Consider the following 23,033-nt stretch of genomic DNA (forward strand, 5'->3'; position numbering starts at 1 on the left):
ACAACAGGACCGTCTCGAAGTTTCTATGGCCCAGACAGCACTCCATTAATCGTTGGAAGGTTCCTGGTGCGTTGCAGAGTCCGAACGGCATGCAGGTAAACTCGCTAAGTCCCATCGGGGTGGTGAAAGCGGTCTTCTCCCGGTCCGCCTCTGCTACAGGAACCTGCCAGTACCCACTAGTGAGATCCAAGGTAGAGAAGAAGTTAGCAGATCTTAAAGCAGCCAAAGACTCCTCTATCCTTGGTAAGGGGTACGCATCCTTGTGTGTGATACGGTTGATTTTCCGGTAATCTACACACATCCTCATGGTGTTGTCTTTCTTTTTGACTAAGACTAGTGGAGCTGCCCAGGGGCTACAGCTATCCCTGATCACCCCAGCCTCCTTCATGTCTCTAAGCATCCCCTTGGCGTGTTGGTAGTGTGCAGGGGGTACGGGTCGATACCTCTCTTTTATGGGAGGATGGTCTCCCATGGGGATGTGGTGTTGTACCCCCTTGACTCGCCCGAAGTCTAACGGGTGTTTACTAAACACTCTCTCGTACTCTTGAACCACCCGATAGACTCCCTGTTTCTGATGTGAGGGAGTGGAGTCAGTACCCAAATGTAGTTGCTGACACCAGTCCTCCATTGTTTTCTTAGAGCCGTTACCTTCCTCCGGGTGAGATGGAGGCAAGGGTTCCACAGATTGTATAGCATTTTGGTTAATGGTATATAATTTGGCTAGCGTGGCATACCGGGGCAGGTACACTTCCCTCTTCCCGATATTGATTATGCGAACGGGCACCCTCCCATGGCGTACATTAACCACCCCCCGTGCTGTCAAGATGGTGGGCCTACTGTCTGAGTAAACTGGTTCTACCATTGCCTGGTAATCTCTACCTCTCAGACCAATAGCTGCCCGGCACCAAATCATCATTTCACTTTTTGGGGGCATGGCAATAGGGAAAGGGTCACACATTCTCACGCTACCAATCTCACCGCCGGAGAGTTCCACCTGTTGCCGTCGCATCAGTGCCCGGATCTCTTTTTGGAGCACTCGCTGCTCGCCGGAGCTGGCGTTCTTGGCAACCTGCTGTAAAAGGAAAATCACCTCTGCAAGACAATTTTCAATTACATTAGTTCCTAGAGTTATCTTTGGGTGACTCTCGTGTTTGTCAATGTCTACAATGATCAGTCCCTGTGCTGCCAGTTCAACTCTACCAATTTTAATGGTCACCTCTTTAAATCCGATCTGTGGCACGGGCTGACCATTGCTGGCGATGATACTCAAGTCGTCGTCAGGGTAGCGGGTAATATCCGAGTCATTCCAGTACTGCTTGAAGAGCACGTACGGGATGGTGGTGACCTGTGACCCGGTGTCCAGTAGGGCACTCATAGGAATGCCATCCAGTACCACAGGCAAGACTGGACGTCCTCCCACATATTTGTCGCGCCAGTTTGATGGGCCTGATGATCTTTTTCCTAGGGGTTGGCCCTCTACCCTAGGTTGTGCCAGTTTAAAGGACAGTACCTTGCCATATGTCCGGGTTGATTACAGCGGCGGCAGATGGGTCGTCCGTCCTCGTTGTATCGGTCGCTGGGTCTTCCTCTGGCCGGTGGGGTCCTCCTTGGTCGACGCCACGGGATGTCCTCCGGTCCGGATGCCAGCTGGATCTTCCCTGGAGTGGAAACCTGTAAAGACTGCACAGTTCGGGTTAGCGCAGCAACGCTTTTAGCTAGCTCTTGGACCTGATGGTGCAGGTCTGGAGCCGAGTCATTGTTCAAAGCCTGCGCATCAGCTCCCACAGGCCCTGCCGACAAGGGCGCCGCCTCCTGGTGGTAGGTGGTAGTGGGGCGTCTGTGGGTCACAACGCCACCTGGTGCCGGTTCTCGGAGCACCCGGATGGCCCTGTCCTTGAACTGTGCAAATCCCAGATGAGGGTCCTGTAAGGCCATTGCCCGCAACTGGGTTCGGTGGGCATTGCAATATAAACCCTCTATAAATTGTTCAGTTAACAGCCTGTCCTCGTCTCCCACGCCGTCAGGGTCGGTCTGCTTAATGGCTCTCAGGGCCTCTTGTAGGTTCAGGGCATAGTCCCTTATACTCTCATGTGCCCGCTGTTTGCACCCGTAGAATCTAAGCTTGATCTCGGCTGAGGTGCGGGTATCAAAGGTGTCCCTCAGCCGGGTTAGTATCCCTGCGACAGTCCTCCCCCCAGGTGGCCAGGACTTTACCTCCCTTTGGGCTGCCCCGGTTAATTGGGCCACCAGGATGCTTACTTTTTGCTCTTCTGTGAGGGGGTACACCTGGAAGAGGCTATCCAGTTTTTCTCTAAAGTCCTGCAGGGTATGTGACTCCCCTGAGTACTGGGGTAGCCAGGCTGCCCCCGGGATATAGGGCATGGTGAAAGGCATGACCGCAACAGCGGTGGCGCTGGCGGGGGTTGGAGCGGTGAAGATCTCCTCCGTATCCGACATCCTTCTCCCCCCTAGTGGACCGTGGCCTACCTTGCGATGATCCTCTTCCGTAGGCCGCGGCTCCGCAGTGGATCGTCAGGGTTGAGGACCTTCCGTCGCGCTCCTGTGACGTCGGCGTCTGCTGGGCTCCTTCCAGGACCTTACGCAACGTCCGGACGTGAGGCGGGGCTTCAGTTCTCGCGCGTTTTCGGAGTCCACGCCCCTCTTCTTCCCGCGCGGCGTCCTCAAGATGGCGTCCAATGGCGGGAAAACTCCACGGATGGCGGGAAGAAGGCCGAAGATGGCGCCGGATGGCGGGAAAACTCCACCGATGGCGGGAAGAAAGCGGAAGATGGCGCCGGATGGCGGGAATCTTCACCACGGGTAAGTTTTCACAGTCTTTTTCAGGCACGCAGTACCCGGTGGTTGCGGGCACGAGATCCTGCCGACTACGCCAAAAGTTGACGCGCCCCTGGGCCTGTGTCGCGCTGCGTTGCGCACGCGGGAGCTTACCCGGAGCCGGATCTGTTGAGGGTTGTAGTCTCGTGGCGGTGATCCGGTCCGTGCCCAGGGAGTCAGACTAAGTGGCGCTGTTTTAGCGGTAGATGTTGGACGACTACGCCACCCGTTGAGTGCAGCCAGGGAGCTGCTGCTGCAGGGCAGACCGCTGAGGCCGGTGGTAGGATTGTGCAGCGTGATAGTATAACCCCCAACGGGAGGGGTATGGCCTCAGGGCAGCCGACGTGGATGATGGGGGTAGCAGGAACCACTCGGAGACGGTACTGTGTAGTTCAGGGTCTTTACTGGTGACAAAGATAGACCCTCCCGGAGTACTGGCTAGCGATTGGGGCCTGGTCAGTCCTTGAGCAGATGGGATCTCCCCTGGCCAGGCGGAGTTGTAGGCCTCCCAAACTAACGATACTCTTCTGGCTACCTTGCTAGAGGCGGGTATAAGTAGCCCACATCCCTGAGTGTACCGTGTGGTGCTCACCCGTATGGCCGGTGACTCGGGGCCTTCGGGTTTCTGGGCCAGAGGACCTGCAATCCCCTGCCGGTCGGTTTCTGCTGCTGGATAGGAGTTAGTCCCCACAGCCTCGGACTCCGGGTCCGGTGATAACTTCTCAGTCAGGGCGAGCTCTGCAGCTGCCAGCCCCTGACTCCTTGTAACACTGCTCCCACAGAGCTCCTGTTGTTTCTTCCTATATTTGCTTCTTTTCTCTGCTTCTTCTCTACTCACTCACCCTGCCTCAGCCTTAGGTTTATATAGGGGAAGTTCTTCCCCTCCCAGGACTGGGCAGGAGGTGTGGCATGCATAGGATCCCTGACCAAGAGACCTCCCACCTGCTCTCAGACATAACATTGCTGTTACTGTGGAAAACCAGACCCCTGGGGTGCCACATCTTTCTTCTGCAGATGTTACTGTTGCTTTAACACCTACCCCACGGACGCAACCTTTTTTCCCCTTCCCAACACGCCTATTCCCCTTTCCACCAGCAGCAGGCCTTTTTCCACACATTTTGGTGGTTAACTAATTCACAACTCTGGAGTTGTTTGCACAAAAAAACAATGGATGGGAACCGAGCAGAGCTGAGTGGCCAAACTGTGGTATTAGGCCAAAACTATTGGCTGGGTTAGATGCAGAAAAAAATTATATTCGATTTGCAACCTGATGGAGGTCAGTATAGATGGACTAATAGAACAAGTCCCACACACAGCTAGAAGCCCAAATATTTTTTCAGAGGTAGATGCAGAAAAAAAATATATTCAGTTTGCAACCTGATGGAGGTCAGTATAGATGGACTAATAGAGAAAGTCCCACACACTGCTAGAAGGCCAAATATTTTTTCAGAGCTAGATGCAGACAAAAAATTATTTTGAATTTGCAACCTGATGGAGGTCAGTATAGGTGGACTAATAGAACAAGTCCCACACACTGCTAGAAGGCCAAATATTTTTTCAGAGCTAGATGCAGAAAAAAATTATATTCAGTTTGCAACCTGATGGAGGTCAGTATAGATGGACTAATAGAACAAGGCCCACACACTGCTAGAAGCCCAAATATTTTTTCAGAGGTAGATGCAGAAAAAAATTATATTCAGTTTGCAACCTGATGGAGGTCTGTATAGATGGATTAATAGAACAAGTCCCACACACAGCTAGAAGCCCAATATTTTTTCAGAGGTAGATGCAGAAAAAAAAATATTTTTAATTTGCAACCTGATGGAGGTCAGTATAGATGGACTAATAGAGAAAGTCCCACACACTGCTAGAAGGCCAAATATTTTTTCAGAGCTAGATTCAGAAAAAAATTATTTTTAATTTGCAACCTGATGGAGGTCAGTATAGATGGACTAATAGAGAAAGTCCCACACACTGCTAGAAGGCCAAATATTTTTTCATAGCTAGATGCAGATAAAAATTATTTTTAATTTGCAACCTGATGGAGGTCAGTATAGATGGACTAATAGAGAAAGTCCCACACACTGCTAGAAGGCCAAATATTTTTTCAGAGCTAGATGCAGAAAAAAATTATATTCAGTTTGCAACCTGATGGAGGTCAGTATAGATAGACTAATAGAACAAGTCCCACACACAGCTAGAAGCCCAAGTATTTTTTCAGAGGTAGATGCAGATAAAAATTATTTTTAATTTGCAACCTGATGGAGGTCAGTATAGATGGACTAATAGAGAAAGTCCCACACACTGCTAGAAGGCCAAATATTTTTTCAGAGCTAGATGCAGATAAAAATTATTTTTAATTTGCAACCTGATGGAGGTCAGTATAGATGGACTAATAGAGAAAGTCCCACACACTACTAGAAGGCCAAATATTTTTTCAGAGCTAGATGCAGAAAAAAATTATATTCAGTTTGCAACCTGATGGAGGTCAGTATAGATGGACTAATAGAACAAGACCCACACACAGCTAGAAGCCCAAGTATTTTTTCAGAGGTAGATGCAGATAAAAATTATTTTTAATTTGCAACCTGATGGAGGTCAGTATAGATGGACTAATAGAGAAAGTCCCACACACTGCTAGAAGGCCAAATATTTTTTCAGAGCTAGATGCAGATAAAAATTATTTTTAATTTGCAACCTGATGGAGGTCAGTATAGATGGACTAATAGAGAAAGTCCCACACACTGCTAGAAGGCCAAATATTTTTTCAGAGCTAGATGCAGAAAAAAATTATATTCAGTTTGCAACCTGATGGAGGTCAGTATAGATGGACTAATAGAACAAGTCCCACACACAGCTAGAAGCCCAAGTATTTTTTCAGAGGTAGATGCAGATAAAAATTATTTTTAATTTGCAACCTGATGGAGGTCAGTATAGATGGACTAATAGAGAAAGTCCCACACACTGCTAGAAGGCCAAATATTTTTTCAGAGCTAGATGCAGATAAAAATAATTTTTAATTTGCAACCTGATGGAGGTCAGTATAGATGGACTAATAGAGAAAGTCCCACACACTACTAGAAGGCCAAATGTTTTTTCAGAGCTAGATGCAGAAAAACATTATATTCAGTTTGCAACCTGATGGAGGTCAGTATAGATGGATTAATAGAACAAGACCCACACACAGCTAGAAGCCCAAGTATTTTTTCAGAGGTAGATGCAGATAAAAATTATTTTTAATTTGCAACCTGATGGAGGTCAGTATAGATGGACTAATAGAGAAAGTCCCACACACTGCTAGAAGGCCAAATATTTTTTCAGAGCTAGATGCAGATAAAAATTATTTTTAATTTGCAACCTGATGGAGGTCAGTATAGATGGACTAATAGAGAAAGTCCCACACACTACTAGAAGGCCAAATATTTTTTCAGAGCTAGATGCAGAAAAAAATTATATTCAGTTTGCAACCTGATGGAGGTCAGTATAGATGGACTAATAGAACAAGACCCACACACAGCTAGAAGCCCAAGTATTTTTTCAGAGGTAGATGCAGATAAAAATTATTTTTAATTTGCAACCTGATGGAGGTCAGTATAGATGGACTAATAGAAAAAGTCGCACACACTGCTAGAAGGCCAAATATTTTTTCAGAGCTAGATGCAGATAAAAATTATTTTTAATTTGCAACCTGATGGAGGTAAGTATAGATGGACTAATAGAGAAAGTCCCACACACTGCTAGAAGGCCAAATATTTTTTCAGAGCTAGATGCAGAAAAAAATTATATTCAGTTTGCAACCTGATGGAGGTCTGTATAGATGGATTAATAGAACAAGTCCCACACACAGCTAGAAGCCCAATATTTTTTCAGAGGTAGATGCAGAAAAAAAATTTATTCAGTTTGCAACCTGATGGAGGTCTATATAGATGGATTAATAGAACAAGTCCCACACACAGCTAGAAGCCCAATATTTTTTCAGAGGTAGATGCAGAAAAAAAATATATTCAGTTTGCAACCTGATGGAGGTCAGTATAGATGGACTAATAGAGAAAGTCCCACACACTGCTAGAAGGCCAAATATTTTTTCAGAGCTAGATGCAGAAAAAAATTATATTCAGTTTGCAACCTGATGGAGGTCAGTATAGATGGACTAATAGAACAAGTCCCACACACAGCTAGAAGCCCAAATATTTTTTCAGAGGTAGATGCAGATAAAAATTATTTTTAATTTGCAACCTGATGGAGGTCAGTATAGATGGACTAATAGAGAAAGTCCCACACACTGCTAGAGGCCAAATATTTTTTCAGAGCTAGATGCAGATAAAAATTATTTTTAATTTGCAACCTGATGGAGGTCAGTATAGATGGACTAATAGAGAAAGTCCCACACACTGCTAGAAGGCCAAATATTTTTTCAGAGCTAGATGCAGATAAAAAATATTTTTAATTTGCAACCTGATGGAGGTCAGTATAGATGGACTAATAGAGAAAGTCCCACACACTGGTAGAAGGCCAAATATTTTTTCAGAGCTAGATGCAGAAAAAAATTATATTCAGTTTGCAACCTGATGGAGGTCAGTATAGATGGACTAATAGAACAAGTCCCACACACAGCTAGAAGCCCAAATATTTTTTCAGAGGTAGATGCAGATAAAAATTATTTTTAATTTGCAACCTGATGGAGGTCAGTATAGATGGACTAATAGAGAAAGTCCCACACACTGCTAGAAGGCCAACTATTTTTTCAGAGGTAGATGCAGATAAAAATTATTTTTAATTTGCAACCTGATGGAGGTCAGTATAGATGGACTAATAGAGAAAGTCCCACACACTGCAAGAAGGCCAAATATTTTTTCAGAGCTAGATGCAGATAAAAATTATTTTTAATTTGCAACCTGATGGAGGTCAGTATAGATGGACTAATAGAGAAAGTCCCACACACTGCTAGAAGGCCAAATATTTTTTCAGAGCTAGATGCAGATAAAAATTATTTTTAATTTGCAACCTGATGGAGGTCAGTATAGATGGACTAATAGAACAAGTCCCACACACAGCTAGAAGCCCAAATATTTTTTCAGAGGTAGATGCAGATAAAAATTATTTTTAATTTGCAACCTGATGGAGGTCAGTATAGATGGACTAATAGAGAAAGTCCCACACACTGCTAGAAGGCCAAATATTTTTTCAGAGCTAGATGCAGATAAAAATTATTTTTAATTTGCAACCTGATGGAGGTCAGTATAGATGGACTAATAGAGAAAGTCCCACACACTGCTAGAAGGCCAAATATTTTTTCAGAGCTAGATGCAGAAAAAAATTATATTCAGTTTGCTACCTGATGGAGGTCTGTATAGATGGATTAATAGAACAAGTCCCATACACAGCTAGAAGCCCAATATTTTTTCAGAGGTAGATGCAGAAAAAAAATATATTCAGTTTGCAACCTGATGGAGGTCTGTATAGATGGATTAATAGAACAAGTCCCACACACAGCTAGAAGCCCAATATTTTTTCAGAGGTAGATGCAGAAAAAAAATATATTCAGTTTGCAACTTGATGGAGGTCAGTATAGATGGACTAATAGAGAAAGTCCCACACACTGCTAGAAGGCCAAATATTTTTTCAGAGCTAGATGCAGAAAAAAATTATATTCAGTTTGCAACCTGATGGAGGTCAGTATAGATGGACTAATAGAACAAGTCCCACACACAGCTAGAAGCCCAAATATTTTTTCAGAGGTAGATGCAGATAAAAATTATTTTTAATTTGCAACCTGATGGAGGTCAGTATAGATGGACTAATAGAGAAAGTCCCACACACTGCTAGAAGGCCAAATATTTTTTCAGAGCTAGATGCAGATAAAAATTATTTTTAATTTGCAACCTGATGGAGGTCTGTATAGATGGACTAATAGAACAAGTCCCACACACTGCTAGAAGCCCAAATATTTTTTCAGAGCTAGATGCAGAAAAAAATTACATTCAATTTGCAACCTGATGGAGGTCAGTATAGATGGACTAATAGAATGATGCTATGCCCAAACGATTTTACTTCACTAGGTGCAGTAAAAAAATTGGTATTCTATACACAGGTGGTATATCTTGCAACACAGATAGGCTACTCCACTGACTAACACACTCTGCAATAGACCAAAAAGGATTAGCTTTGCTAGATTCAGCCAAATGCTGTGAAAAAAACTTGCACAGCACTGGCACAGACCTGCCTGGCAAAAACTGATAGGAACTGATGTAACCTAGTCCTGAAACGAACTGCAATTACAATTAGTCTTTACTCCCACAATCTATCTATTTAAGAGCACAGACCTGCCTGATAAAAATCGTAGGAAATGCTGTAACCTAGTCCTTAAAAGGTCTGTAGATTTGTGCGAAAATTGGCTTGAAATTAACAAGGTATAGCGCACACAGCAACAGCGGTGCCGTCTAACACGCAGCTGCAGCAGTGAGAAAATGGTGGCGATGGGGAAAATGGCTTGGTCTTATAGGGCAAGGACATGTGACATATACTGCCAATGACACATGCCCTTGCTTGTGTGAAAAACAGCAGTTCGCTCCGTGTGTGCGCTGCTGATAGGCTGACAGACTGCACCTCCCCACTGCAAATGCGGGAAAGAGAAAAAAAAATGGAGATCTTCATTATTCCTGCAGAGATCCATCCCCTGCCCCTCCCCCCACCCCGCTGTACACTCAAACTGCGTATTAACATTAATTTTCATCATTACTGAGAAAAAATCCAGTTATGATTTTGGTGCACGAACAGTTATTGAACATAACCTCGAACAGCCGAATTTTTCTCAAATCGTCCGTGTTCGCCGAACGGCTCGAACACCGCCCAAAACAGCTCGAATTTGAGATTGGCGAACAGTTCGAGTAGAACAACGCTCATCTCTAATAATGACACTTCAATCGGTCAAAATCTGCAGCGGAGACTAGCGTGTCCGCTACAAAAATTGATACTCTGCGGGTGAGTTTGGGTACTTGGCAACGATCAGAAGCCGCTGCAGATTTGACGCTGTGTGTACATACAGCGTCAAACCCGCAGCGTCCAGATGTTACAGCATAGTGGATGGGATCTCTAGAAATCCCATGTCCACTATGCGTGCATCAGAGGCTGTTAATCACCCGTGGACACTGACATGCGGCGCGTCTTCAGGACCGCAACATGTCAAATTCTCTTGTGGAGTCGCTAGTCTCCGCAACTGAACTTTGACCACTAGAAAGCATTGAATGCAGTAAATCCGCTTGGTTCAGCTAACACATGTGGATTTACCTGCGTTCAATAGAATGCAACGTTTTGGACGCAGCAAAAATTTGCGTCCAAAGTGCTGCTATGTCTGAATTATGGGCACAGAGCTTAAATTAAAAAAAAAAAATGGCTTGGGCTCCCGCATCATTTTTATAACCAGCAGAGGGAAAACCAACTGCTGGGGGCTCATATTATTAGGAGCAGAAGGGGCCATTAGCCAACAATGTTCCATGGCTATTAATATCAGCCCACAGCTGTTTGTTTTGCCTTTACTGGCTTGATTACGGGGGACCCCTATAAAATCTAACCAGCAAAGGCTAAACTAGACACCTGCGGGCTGATATTAATAGCCATTAAAGGGGCCATGAATTCTATCCCCCTCCGCAGCTATTAATATCACCCCTCAGCAGTCCCAGAAATGGCACATCCATAAGATGCGCCAAATCTGGCACTTAGCCTCGCTCTTCCCACTGCCCTGTAGCTGTGGCAGTGGGGTAATGGGATTGGGGTTCACGTCAGCCTTGTATTGGTGGCTGACCTGAAGCCCAGGTTAGTAATGGAGGGTGTCTATAAGACTCCCCCATTACTAACTGCGTAGTAAAGTTGTCAGCGCTTTTTCAATAAAAGACACAGCCAGAGTAAAGTATTTTATTGAAATACAACACACACGGTTCTACAATTTTTTTTATTACACACCTCCGCGAAGCCCTCGATCTCCTGAAAAAAATGTTAGAAACCAACAACAATATTCCTCACCTCTCCGCCGTCAATGACGCAGTTCTCGTAGCGCCAAGTGTCCCACGACGATCTGTGTCACTTCTATAGCAGTGACATCAGCCATCATTCATGTTACTGCTGTAGAATACAGCACAGTATACTGACAGGGGTGTAAATTCACCCCCCGTCAGTGTACATGCTGCAGGGGGTCACTGGGGTTCATCAGCTGAAGATCAGCTGATGAGCCCCGGTGAGCTAGAGACTGTGGGAACATTCTTGTGAATGTCCCCACGGTGAGCATCAGCTGATCGGTCATGAGACCGATCAGCTGATTACCGATGTCACGTAACCATCAGCTGATTGCTGTCGGCACTGATCAGCTGATGGTCACGCGACCATCAGCTGATGGGTGACATCACCGATCACCTGATGGTCGTGTGACCATCAGGTGATCGCTGACGTCACCGATCAGCTGATAGTCGCGTGACCATCAGGTGATCGCTGACGTCACCGATCAGCTGACGGTCGCGTGACCATCAGGTGATCAGTGACATCGCCGCAGGACCTGTAAGTACGCTGCGGGGCGCGAGCCCACGCCCTGCAGTGTACTGCTGGCCGCTGAAGAGGAAACATCGCTGAGGAGGACACCGGGGGCCGCCGGACAGGTGAGTATACAGGTTTTTTCTTTTCTTCTTACTTTTTTATTCTTTTTATAACTACCGCGGGCACGCGGGCTGGGAAGAGAAGACTGCTGCTGCTTCCATCCACGCTGCTCTCGCTGTTATCAGCCAGAGCAGCGGTCGGATGAGAGGAGTAGCAGCCTCCTCTCCAGACCCGGGTACCAGCGACCCGGGTACCAGCCGCAGCGCGATTCCGGCGCGATTTTTCGTCTATTGATTTTCATTGAAACGCAGCAAATCAGCATGTATAGATATTATACCTGTGGGTTTTCTACTATTTAATGCAAGTCAATGGGCGCTAATTCGCCACGGAATCGCGCAAGAATTGGTTATGTTGCAGCTTGTACCGCAATGATAATCCGGTGCGGAAATTTCCGCATCATGTGCACAGAACATGCAGATTATCATTGCTATATATGGCAGACCTTTTACCAAGCAGTTTTAATGCTTTTCCGCAGCGGAAAGACTGCCGCGGAAAAGCATTAAAACCGCATTGTGTGCACTCAGCTTTAGTAATTTTGGACCTGTTTGTTTAATCTGTTGTGTAGGGGCTGGATTGTTCTCCCTGCATACTGTTTGTCACAGGGGCACTGTATTAGATAGATAACAAAGCTAGATTGACTCCTTAAAAAGCTTTTTATCAGGAACATTTCATTAGTACTTTTGGACATTAAGGAGGATGTTTTGTACATAATAGACCTACAGCAGAGGCATCTAGCTGTGTTGCATTTGGAAACACCATGAAAAGGTTCCCTGAGACTTAATTGTTTCCCATAATTGCTTGATTTTGAGCGTACAATATTCCTGATGGTCGGTGCTCTCTGGAATGTAATACCAGGATTTCTTGGCAGATATGGACCAAGAATTGGGTCTCGTAGCATTATGTGCCAGTGTTCTTTTAGGAGATTGCGTATTTCATTACTTGCTGAATTAAAGGTGGTAATGAGAATAAATTCATGCTTGTTCTCAAGGGGTTCAAATGCCTTGTGCAACAAATGGTCCTGACTAATGATTTTTGTAGCATTAAATGCCTCTTTTATTAGCTTCCCTGGGTATACTTGTTCCACAAACCTATTTTGTAAAATATTTGCCTGGGATAGGAAATCAATAGGAAGTCCTTTCTTTATGTTTCCTATTCCTTTTAAATCCATTTTTGGCTATGGTTAAAAAAAATTGCATAAAAGAATCAACATGTGAATCCAGCCTAAAAAGGTGTGATTTTGGAGTCTGGGATACAAAAAGGGGTGGAGTATATGGGTTTAATAATTTTGGGCTATCTGTGATTTTTTTCATTTGTCCAGAAAAAAATGGGACAGGAAATTGACAACCCTGATTGATGACCTATCCAAATATGTCCAACGCAAATAAAACATTTCAACCATGAAAACACTTGAAATAACTCCCTCCTTACACCAGTATTGATTAATATTTTCAGTTGAATAGGACTAATCTATGTATACAGATTCCAGATTTTGATACATCATCATGCACCCTGTATTTCACAATACATCACATCACTCTTGAGGAATACAGTCCAGACAAGTGAACATCACGACTTGGCTGTGTGCTAGGCAGTAATGCCTTGTGTAATTATGAATAAGCGGCATATACATTTTTTCAATCTTGCCACCCATAGCAATTATGTTTATGATACGAATGATAATGATCAATCAACTTTATTAACACTTACCATGGTAATTACTGATGGGTGTAAATGGGTCTTCTAGGTCTCATATAGATATCCATTTTTACATACACATTCTATATGTATTGTTTACTGGTAGAACACCAATGAAAACATTATAGCAAATGGGGCTGTTAGCATGTCCTTGTTTTGTTGTGGATCAATTGTCTGCAAAAATTTAGACGTGTATGTTTTGATCCAAGTCACTGATCAAACATGCCTATTCATATCAATATATTATATATTTCAATATCAATATATTTACTGTCAAAGATAAAAGAAGTACATGTACATCTCAACAGCAAAACATTGGGAAACAAACTGTTGGACATTACATATTGTAAAACATTATGATACATTAAGATAACATTATCAGAGTTTTCACATGCACAACTTGATGTCTTACAGAAGTGGCTGTGTGCTTTTGCAATACATTGATGATTTGTTACTGACTTGTAACTCAGAAATAGGGGCGTAACATCCATAGTGGCAACCCACGCAGCTGCTATGGGGCCCATAAGACAGGGGGGGCCGATGTGAAACAGCATCGGATCCCTCCATTCCCCATCATAATAATTTAACAGTATCTGCATCCTAGGCTGCTGATACTGTGATAAACAACCAGGCTCGATCAGAACCTCCAGAAGATTCAGGGAGCCAGAGTCAGGGGAAGGATTCACCTCTGGCTGCACTATGCCCAGTGCAGAGAGCAGACGATGCCTCATTGTCTGCTCTCTTACAGCAGGAGAGGAGACTCCGCCCACCAGCCCTGGGCTTCAGAACTGCAGAGTTGCTGTGTCAGGGAAATATTGAGGAATATTGAAAATAGTCATGCATATTGTCATAAATATGGTCCATTTTTCCAAAGCCTCTCTTCACCCCCTCCCTTATTCCCCTTTTGGTCAGTACAAAAGCTGTCTCCATGTAAATCTCAGCACAAAAATCCACTTAACACAGTCATGAGTAAGGCCTTGTAGGCAGATGCCAGCCAAGAAGTGCTACCAGCGTAATTAAATCACAAATGTATTCGTCCCTGGCAGACTCAGGGGGTGATTAGTTGTAGGATTGCAATAATTTGCGTTTAACTGTTGAGGCTGCTTCCCGAGCTTCAAAAGAAAATCTATAGACATGCTGACTCCGATACGGAATATGGAATATTGTAAGTTCCATAACTCGGTTAATAATGGGACCTATATTTTTAGTGGCAGGATCAGCCAAGGAGCGATATGCTCATTTTTTTCGTAGCCGAAAAACCCTTCGTCAAGCCGTAGCGCAAAAGCACCAGAATGATAGGTCACTAATACGTCATGCGTGGTCTCTAAATGAAGGTAAAATCATAACGGAAAAATGGCGTAGTTTGCAAGCTTTTGCAATCAACGAGCGATAAGTCATTGCAGAAGTTAGCGTTTTTAATAAAAATGTACAGGTTGGAGACCAGCCCACATGATGTCACCACAAGGGGCGTGTGGGTAGATCTCCCCTTAGGTATAAGAGAACTCATGGAGAATAGAGAAGCACTCATTGCCAAGAGGTATAAGGACTATAAGCAACTGGTCGCGTTCAATAACACTCAAATCCGACTGGGAGCCCCTCCTCCACCTATGCTGAATCATCCCTGCGAACCGTATAGCGTAAGTTTTCTCTTTAATCCTGTTTATTTTATGTAACTGCTTATGTATTTTAATGTCTCCTTTGTAACATCCTTGTATATATTTTTCCTAAACACTGCCTCCCTTTTGGATTAAATATAAAATTGAATAATTCAGTTTCTTTTGTCCTGTAATCGTTCCCTCCGCTGAAGTCATATACGCCACCAAAATGCAGGTGTCCGCCCAGGCCTGTATTATATTTCAAATCTGGACGGTGGTGGCAGAGAATAACATTAAAAATCGGACTATCGTAAACCTGACAGTGACAGTACAGGGGCGTAAACACGTATTCCATGCGTTGGAATCCAGAAGTGGGATGCCCATACGCTCGCTGGTCGCTTGCCGGAGTGATTAGTCTGGATCATGTGCTTGTGATTCCAGACCAAATCTGTGATATAGTGATGGCACGGTGAGATATTGCGTGATCTCCCCGGTGTCGTCGCTGTGGGAATTCCTGACAGGCTGTTTACAGCATGGTCCCTTCTCTCCCTGCCTCCCTGCTCTGTATGTTAGTGCTCTGCTCTCCCCTTCCCACTCTGCAATTACAGCAAGAGAGGAGCGAGCTCTGCAGTCGGGCCCCAGGAGGAGGGAAGGCTGCACCATAGATAAGATGGAAGTACAGGCTACAGGAAGAAGAAGCTGTCAAGTGAGGGCCCCACTGCTGTCCAGGGCCGCATGCATCATAAGCAGTCATCTGCAGAGAGGGTAAGTGCATTTGTAATGTGTGTGTGTCTGATATGTTTCTATGTGTGTCATGTCCATGTATCTGTGTACATATGTGTATGTGATGCCCATGTATTTAGTACATCCATGTATTCACATATGGTTGGTTATATGTGGCATTTCAGCTCCATTGAAAGTTTAAGAAAGGACCCATGCAATGGGCCTGAAAGGCCACATGTGATCATATAGGTGAATAACTACATTTAGAGTGAACTTGATACATGCTGCCAATCGGTTGGCCGCATGTATCAGGCACCGACTGTATGATCCCAGCCAGGTATGTCTGACTCTGAAACTGCAGCATTTCAGAGAAAAACACTTTATTAGCAGCCGGGGATGGAGCTGGGCTGTAGACTAGTCAGACAGGCGGGTCCCTAGCCACTTCTCACCGCCCACGGCAGTGACTGCGCACTTAGGCAGAGACCTGTCAGTCACTGGCAGCAGGTGGGGAGAAGCCGCCAGGAAGCCGGCTGTACGACTAGTCTAGCCCAGCTTCGTCCCCGGCTGCTAATAAAGTGTTTTTCTCTGAACTACCACAGTGTTTCAGAGTCAGACATACCTGTCTGGGTTCATGCAGTACAGCTGCTGCCTGATACATGCAGCATATGGATAAAAAGTAGCAACTGTTAACCCCTTCATGACATGTGCTGTATATGTACGACACATGTCTGGTCTCTCCCTTTGGTGCAGGCTCCAGCGATGAGCCCGCAACTTCCCAAATCAGACAATGTGATTTTCAGGATTTGTTTTCTTATTTTGTCTCTCATAGTTGAGGTCTACCTATGATGTGAATTACAGGCCTCTCTCATCTTTTTAAGTGGGAGAACTTGCACAATAAGTGGCTGACTAAATACTCCACCCCCCACTGTACTATATGGAGGACTACTAGGAGTGCATTATACTTTTGCTGTGGGGCCCAATGACTTCTATGTACCTCCCTGGTGAGAATAATAGTTTATTACCAGGCCTGGTAAACTATGGGGAAAATAAGTATTTGATACACTGCCGATTTTGCAAGTTTTCCCATCTGGAAAAAATGGAGAGGTATGTAATTTTTATCTTATGTACACTTCAACTGTGAGAGAATCTAAAAAAAATCCCGAAAATCACATTGTATGATTTTTACATAATTAATTTGCATTTTATTGCATGAAATAAGTATTTGATACAAAAGAAAAACAGAACTTAATGTTTGGTACAGAAACCTTTGTTTGCAATTACAGAAGTCCCTCATCCAATCACCTCCAAGACTTCTCCCGAATATCCCCCATCCTCTGGCATTCTGTGCCTCAACCCGTCCGATTATCTGCCACATCCGGATCCTTCAGATTGAACCTGAAAACCCATCTCTTCAAGAAAGCTTACAACCTGCAATGACCACGCTGCCGCCTCACCACCACCAGAGCTGCTGCTTTACCAACACCAGACCTGCACCTCACCATCGCCAGAGCTGCTGCAACCCCCCACCTATTGTCTCCTTCCCCATTATTCAGTAGAATGTAAGCCCGCAAGGGCAGGGTCCTCTTCCCTCTGTACCAGTCTATCATTGTTAGTTCATTTACTGTAAGTGATATCTGTATTTTGTATGTAACCCCTTCTTATGTACAGCACCATAGAATCAATGGCGCTATATAAATAAATAATAATAAAGTCAGATGTTTCCTGTGGTTCTTGACCAAGTTTGCACACACTGCCGCAGGTATTTTTGCCCACTTCTCCATACAGATCTTCCCCAGAACTTTCAGGTTTGGGGCTGGCACTGGGCTACATTGAGTTTCAGCTCCTTCCCAAGATTTTCTGTTGGGTTCTGGTCTAGAGACTGGCTAGGCCGCTCCAGGATCTTGAAATGCTTCTTAGGGAGCCACTTCTTTGTTGCCCTGGCTGTGTGTTTCAGGTCATTGTCACGTTGGAAGCTCCAGCCACGACCCATCTTCAATGCTCCTACTGAGGGAAGGAGGTTGTTGGCCAAAATCTCACGATACATGACCCCATCCACCCTTCCTTCAATGCAGTGCAGTCACCCTGTCCCCTTTGCAGAAAAGCACTCCCAAAGTATGATGTTAACCCCACCATGCTTCACGGTTGGGACGGTGTTCTTGGGGCTGTACGCATCCTTCTTCTTCCTCCAAACATAGTGAGTGGAGTTGACACCAAAAAGTTCTATTTTGGTCTCATCTGACCACTTGACCATCTCCCATGCCTCCTCTGGATAATCCAGATGGTAATTGGTGAAATTCAAACGTGCCTGGACATGTTCTGACGTGAGCAGGGGGACCTTGCATGCCCTGCAGGATTTTAATCAATGACGGCATAATGTGTAACTAACTGTAATATTTGAGATTGTGGTCCCAGCTCTCTTCAGGTCATTGACCAGGTCCTCCCATTTAGTTCTGGGCTGATTCCTGACCTTTACCAGACTCATGAAAAGACAGGGCCGGCGGGTCGGCACTCCGTTAGCGTGGTGTTTGTGGAGTAGAAATTTGCAGAAGGAAGTAATTCCCGGCACTCTCGTGTTGAGTTAATAATTGCTGTTTTATTCAATTGCAAGTTCCATTTGGACGTTTCAGCCTAATGAGTTCAAGCAGGTGCAATTAATACAGGTAATCAGTGCAGAGTAGGAGGGCTTATTAAAGAAAAATAACAGGTCTGTGAGAGCCTTATTGCTGGTTGGTAGGTGATCAAATACTTATTTCATGCAATAAAATGCAATTTAATTATTTAAAAATCATACAATGTGATTATCTGTTTTTTATTTTTAGATTATGTCGCTCACAATAGAAGTGTACCTAAGATAAAAATTACAGACCTCTCCATTCTTTGTAGATGGGAAAACTTGCAAAATCGGCAGTGTATCAAATATTTTCCCCATTGTATGCCAGGATGGAGGATATATATACCAGGATGGAGGTGGAGGTCCGGTCCAAATCTTGCAGTTACACCACTGGGAAGGAGTTATCTTCTCGGGACACTGTATCTTTGAGGAATCAAAGCACTTAACCTCTGAAAGTGGCATAGTTTGGGTCACGGTGCCTTAAAATCAAAAAGCACTACAGAGCATTCTTGGATTAGTTAGCTATATGCTATAGTTGAAACCAGAAGTTTACATACACTATATAAAAAGACACATATGCATGTTTTTCTCAATATCTGACATGAAATCAGAATAAACCTTTCCCGTTTTAGGTAAATTAGGATTACCATAATTTTTACTATTTGCCAAATGACAGAATAATGAGAGAGAATGTTTTAAGGCATTTTTATTACTTACTGTAAAGTCAAACGTTTACATACATTTCATTAGTATTTGGTACCATTTCCCTTAAACTGAATAACTAGGGTCAAACGTTTGGGATATCATTCCACAAGCTTCTCACAATAGTTGGTCTGAATTTGGGCCCATTCCTTCTGACAAAACTGGTCTAACTGATCCAGGTTTGTAGGTCGCCTTGCTCGCACCTGCCTTTTCAGCTTTGCCCATACATTTTCAATAGGATTGAGATCAGAGCTTTGTGATAGCCACTCCAAAACATTGACTTTATTATCCTTAAGCCACTTTGTTACCATTTTGACAGTATGGTCATTGTCCATTTGGAAGATCCATTTCTGCTCAAGCTTTAACTTCCTGGCTGATGTCTTGAGATGTTGCTTCAGTATTGCTACATAATCTTCTTTTCTCATGATGCCATCTATTTTGTGAAGTGCACCAGTCCCTCCTGAAGCAAAACAACCCTGCAACATGATGCTGCCACCCCCATGTTTCACAGTTAGGATGGTGTTCTTAGGCTTCCAAGCTTCTCCCTTTTTCCACCAAACGTAACGATGGTCATCATGCCCAAAATGATCAATTTTAGTTTCATCAGACCACAGGACATGTCTCCAAAAGGTCTTTGTTCCGGTGTGCATTTGCAAACATTAATCTGGCTTTTTTTATGTTTGTTTTGGAGTAATGGCTTCTTAATGGCAGTGTGGCCTTTCAGCCATGTTGATACAGTACTCTTTCCACTGTGGATATTGACACAATCTTACCAGTTTCCGCCATCATCTTCACAAGGTCTTTTGCGTTTGTCCTTGGGTTGATATGCACATGTCGGACCAAAGCACGTTCATCTCTGGGACACAGAACCCGTCTACTTACGGAGCAGTATGATGGCTGGACATCCCCATCTTGTTTGTACTTGCATATAATTGTTTGTACAGATGAACGAGGCATCTTCAGGTATCTTTAAATTGTACCCAAGGATGAGCCAGATTTGTACAAGTCCACAATTTTCTTCCTGATATCTTGGCTGATTTTTTTTAGACTTTCCCATGATGCTACACAAAGAAGTAGTGTGTTTCAGGTGTGCATTAAAATACATCCTCAGGTGTGTCTCTAATTAACTCAGATGTTGCCAAAAAAGCTATCAGAAGCTCCCAAACACATGACATCATCATATGGGCAGTCCAGAATTGTTTAAAAGCATAGTAATCTTAGTGTATGTAAACTTTTGACTTTGCAGTAAGTAATAAAAATGCCTTAAAAGATTCTCTCTCTCTTATTAATCTGGAATTTGGAAAATGTTAAAAATTATAGTAATCTTAATTGACCTAAAATGGGAAAGGTTTATTCTGATTTCATGTCAGATATTGAGAAAAACATGCTTATGTGTCTTTTTATATATTGTATGTAAACTTCTTGTTTGAGCTGTACATTACCTAGGAATTGGGTGAGTCAGGGACCTGTAGGAGAAGCTGTATCCACTCCGTACCTGACTGACGGCGTTTCGCTGCTTGCTTCTCCTGGAGGCATATTTGAACCTTACACACTCAAGGGGGGCTCATTAAGGTTTACATATGCCTGTAGGCCAATCAACACTCACCACGTCCTCAAGGAAGGGTCCCTCGCTTTCTGGCTCTTAGCGGCGCATGGCGCAAGGACTCCGCCCCCTATAGCCAAAGGGAGTTCCAGAATCGTGCTAGGTGAACCGCAATGGAATGCATCGCGGTCACCTGATCAAGCACTTCCGGACCGGACCCTGTGCATGCGCACCGTCACAAACGACGTAAAGGAAGGGCAGAAACCATTCATATGCCGGGGAAGGGGGAGGACTAAGCCAACCGTGTGTATGGCGAATAGATCAATGGATCAATGGGGGGCGTACTAAAGAGGAGAGAAGAGAGAAAAAGGGGGAAGAGAAGAAAGACAGAAAGGGGAAAGGGATGGAGATACATCAAATGTTGATACTGATCAGATTTGGGGCTATAGTTGCAAAGGGCACAATGCAACATTTTGAATGTGAGATATGAATGATAATGTGTTAGAATGGGAAAAAAAGGAAATATAAACAAATAAGGAAACCAATAATAAAGCAAAATGATAGATAACAGCAGAATGATAAGAATAAATAGATAATAAAAGAGAAAGGAAAAATAAAGATATACAATAATGAAATTAATAATTAAAAAAATAATAAAATAAAATAATATATAACTATAGGAAAATCCAAATTAATTATAATTGTGTAAGATGAATGAAATTGCTATACAAAATATATACACTATAGTAATGTGCTCACATTCAATAATGGTAAGACAGATAAGTCATAAGTGAGGTAAGTTGAGAAGTGTCTTTCGCAATTTATAATATAATAAATAAATAATCGGCATACATATAAATAGGTGTAAACTGAATAATGATAGGAACAGTGAAAAAATTATAAGAAGTAATTATAATAATGGGAAATAGTGAAAAATAATAACATAAATGAATAAAGAATAAAAAAATAAATACAACATAAATAAAAAATAAATAAAAATAATAAATAATAAAAATTAATGGTAGATAGAAAACTATTGATAAAATATATAGTAATAATAAAATTATAGTAGAAATAGTCCATACATATGTTTATATAGCCATAGTTGGATCATGCCCATAATGTTGTGCATATACAAATCAATATGCCCATATAAATATTCATAGCCAAATTGAAAGTGAGAATCAAGAAAAAAAGTGCCATGAAAATAGTGCATTCATTAAAATTTTTTTTATAGCTTGAATAATAAAATTATTGGCATACATAATATCTGATAACCAATTATAATAAAGTGCCATGTGCAAGTGATATGATTGATGACCAGATGTGCTAAAGGGCACCTATGTGCCCGTAAAGAAAGTGTGTATATCTTTAGATTTGACTAAGTGCTAACTGCTGACAATATAAATAAGGTGTGAATAGAAAAGTATGTGTATAATCCAACCCACCTACCCACATCATAATAATGTATAGGTTCAGGCTATATAAATAGGCCAGCATCACGCCATAACCTGAATCCCTAATTCATAAAATGATATAAACCTAAAGGATAAGGTCTAAAAGCCAGGAAGCCTATACTGCTCACTACTCCTCGAGGAAGAATTGCCTAATATGTATAGTTTATACAACGGAGAAAAGGAGGGGGGATTTTAGGGGTGTTGGGAGAAAAGAACAATCAAGTGACCATAATGATATACAAAAAATCCACCATCCTCCCAATGTCCATAGTAAGTCCATATATTGTGATCTTTACTGATTTTAATTTTTTCCTTCTTTTCTTTAAGAATTCTTTATTTCTTTCCTTTTCCTTTTCCTCCTTTCTCTCTCCCCTCTTCTCCCAGTATTTCTTGGTCTCTTTTCCTTATCTAGTTAGAAAAAAGGGGTTCGTGGAGGTCTGCACCATCGCCACAATCACAGCACGCTAGGAGGATAGCATCCGCATATCCAAAACCAACCAAAATAGAAAATAGCCAAAATAGGAAAATAGGCGTTCTGAAATGAGCGTCAAAATAAATAAGGTTAAAACAATATAAAAACATCTGAGAATAAAAAATGAAAAGACAACAAGAACCCCAATCAGCCCCTAACAATAGCTACAGAAAGGACCTGAAGCCAAAGCTCTTATTGAGGCCCTATGGTGTCAGAGTACCCAGCCGGTAGATCCATCTGCTTTCAAGAATCCTTCCCATATCACCACCCCTCAAATTCATCTCTACCTGATCAATACCTATAATCGTTAAGCCTTTAGAGATGCAGCCATGATGTAGTTTGAAGTGGCGGGATAGAGTTTTCAAAAGAGACAAGTTTGTGTCTTTTCAATATTTCTAATATGTTCTCTTATTCTTACCTTTAATCTTTAATTCTTAGGTGGTAAGCCCAATGTAGAGCAGAAGGCACATGCACTTGGCATAATATATGACCCCTCTCGATGAACAAGTTAGATGTTTCTTTGTTTCAAAACATTTAGATCCATCATGGTTTTGAAATGTTTTTGATTTTGATAAGTTGAGGAAGGTCTTACATAGACCACATTGAAAATATCCATGTTTTAGAGGCGTTCTTTTTGAATTCCGTGACGAGTCATGTAATGACTATAGACCAGTAGGTCCTTTAGATTTTTGCAATGCCTGGCTACAATGGATGGAGAGGGAGGGATAATTTTGCGAACGATAGGATCAGTTAGGAG

Source organism: Phyllobates terribilis, unplaced genomic scaffold, assembly GCF_046119375.1.
Source record: "Phyllobates terribilis strain yellow unplaced genomic scaffold, ASM4611937v1 Scaffold_3__8_contigs__length_932513732, whole genome shotgun sequence".
In the NCBI taxonomy this organism is placed as follows: Eukaryota; Metazoa; Chordata; class Amphibia; order Anura; family Dendrobatidae; genus Phyllobates; species Phyllobates terribilis.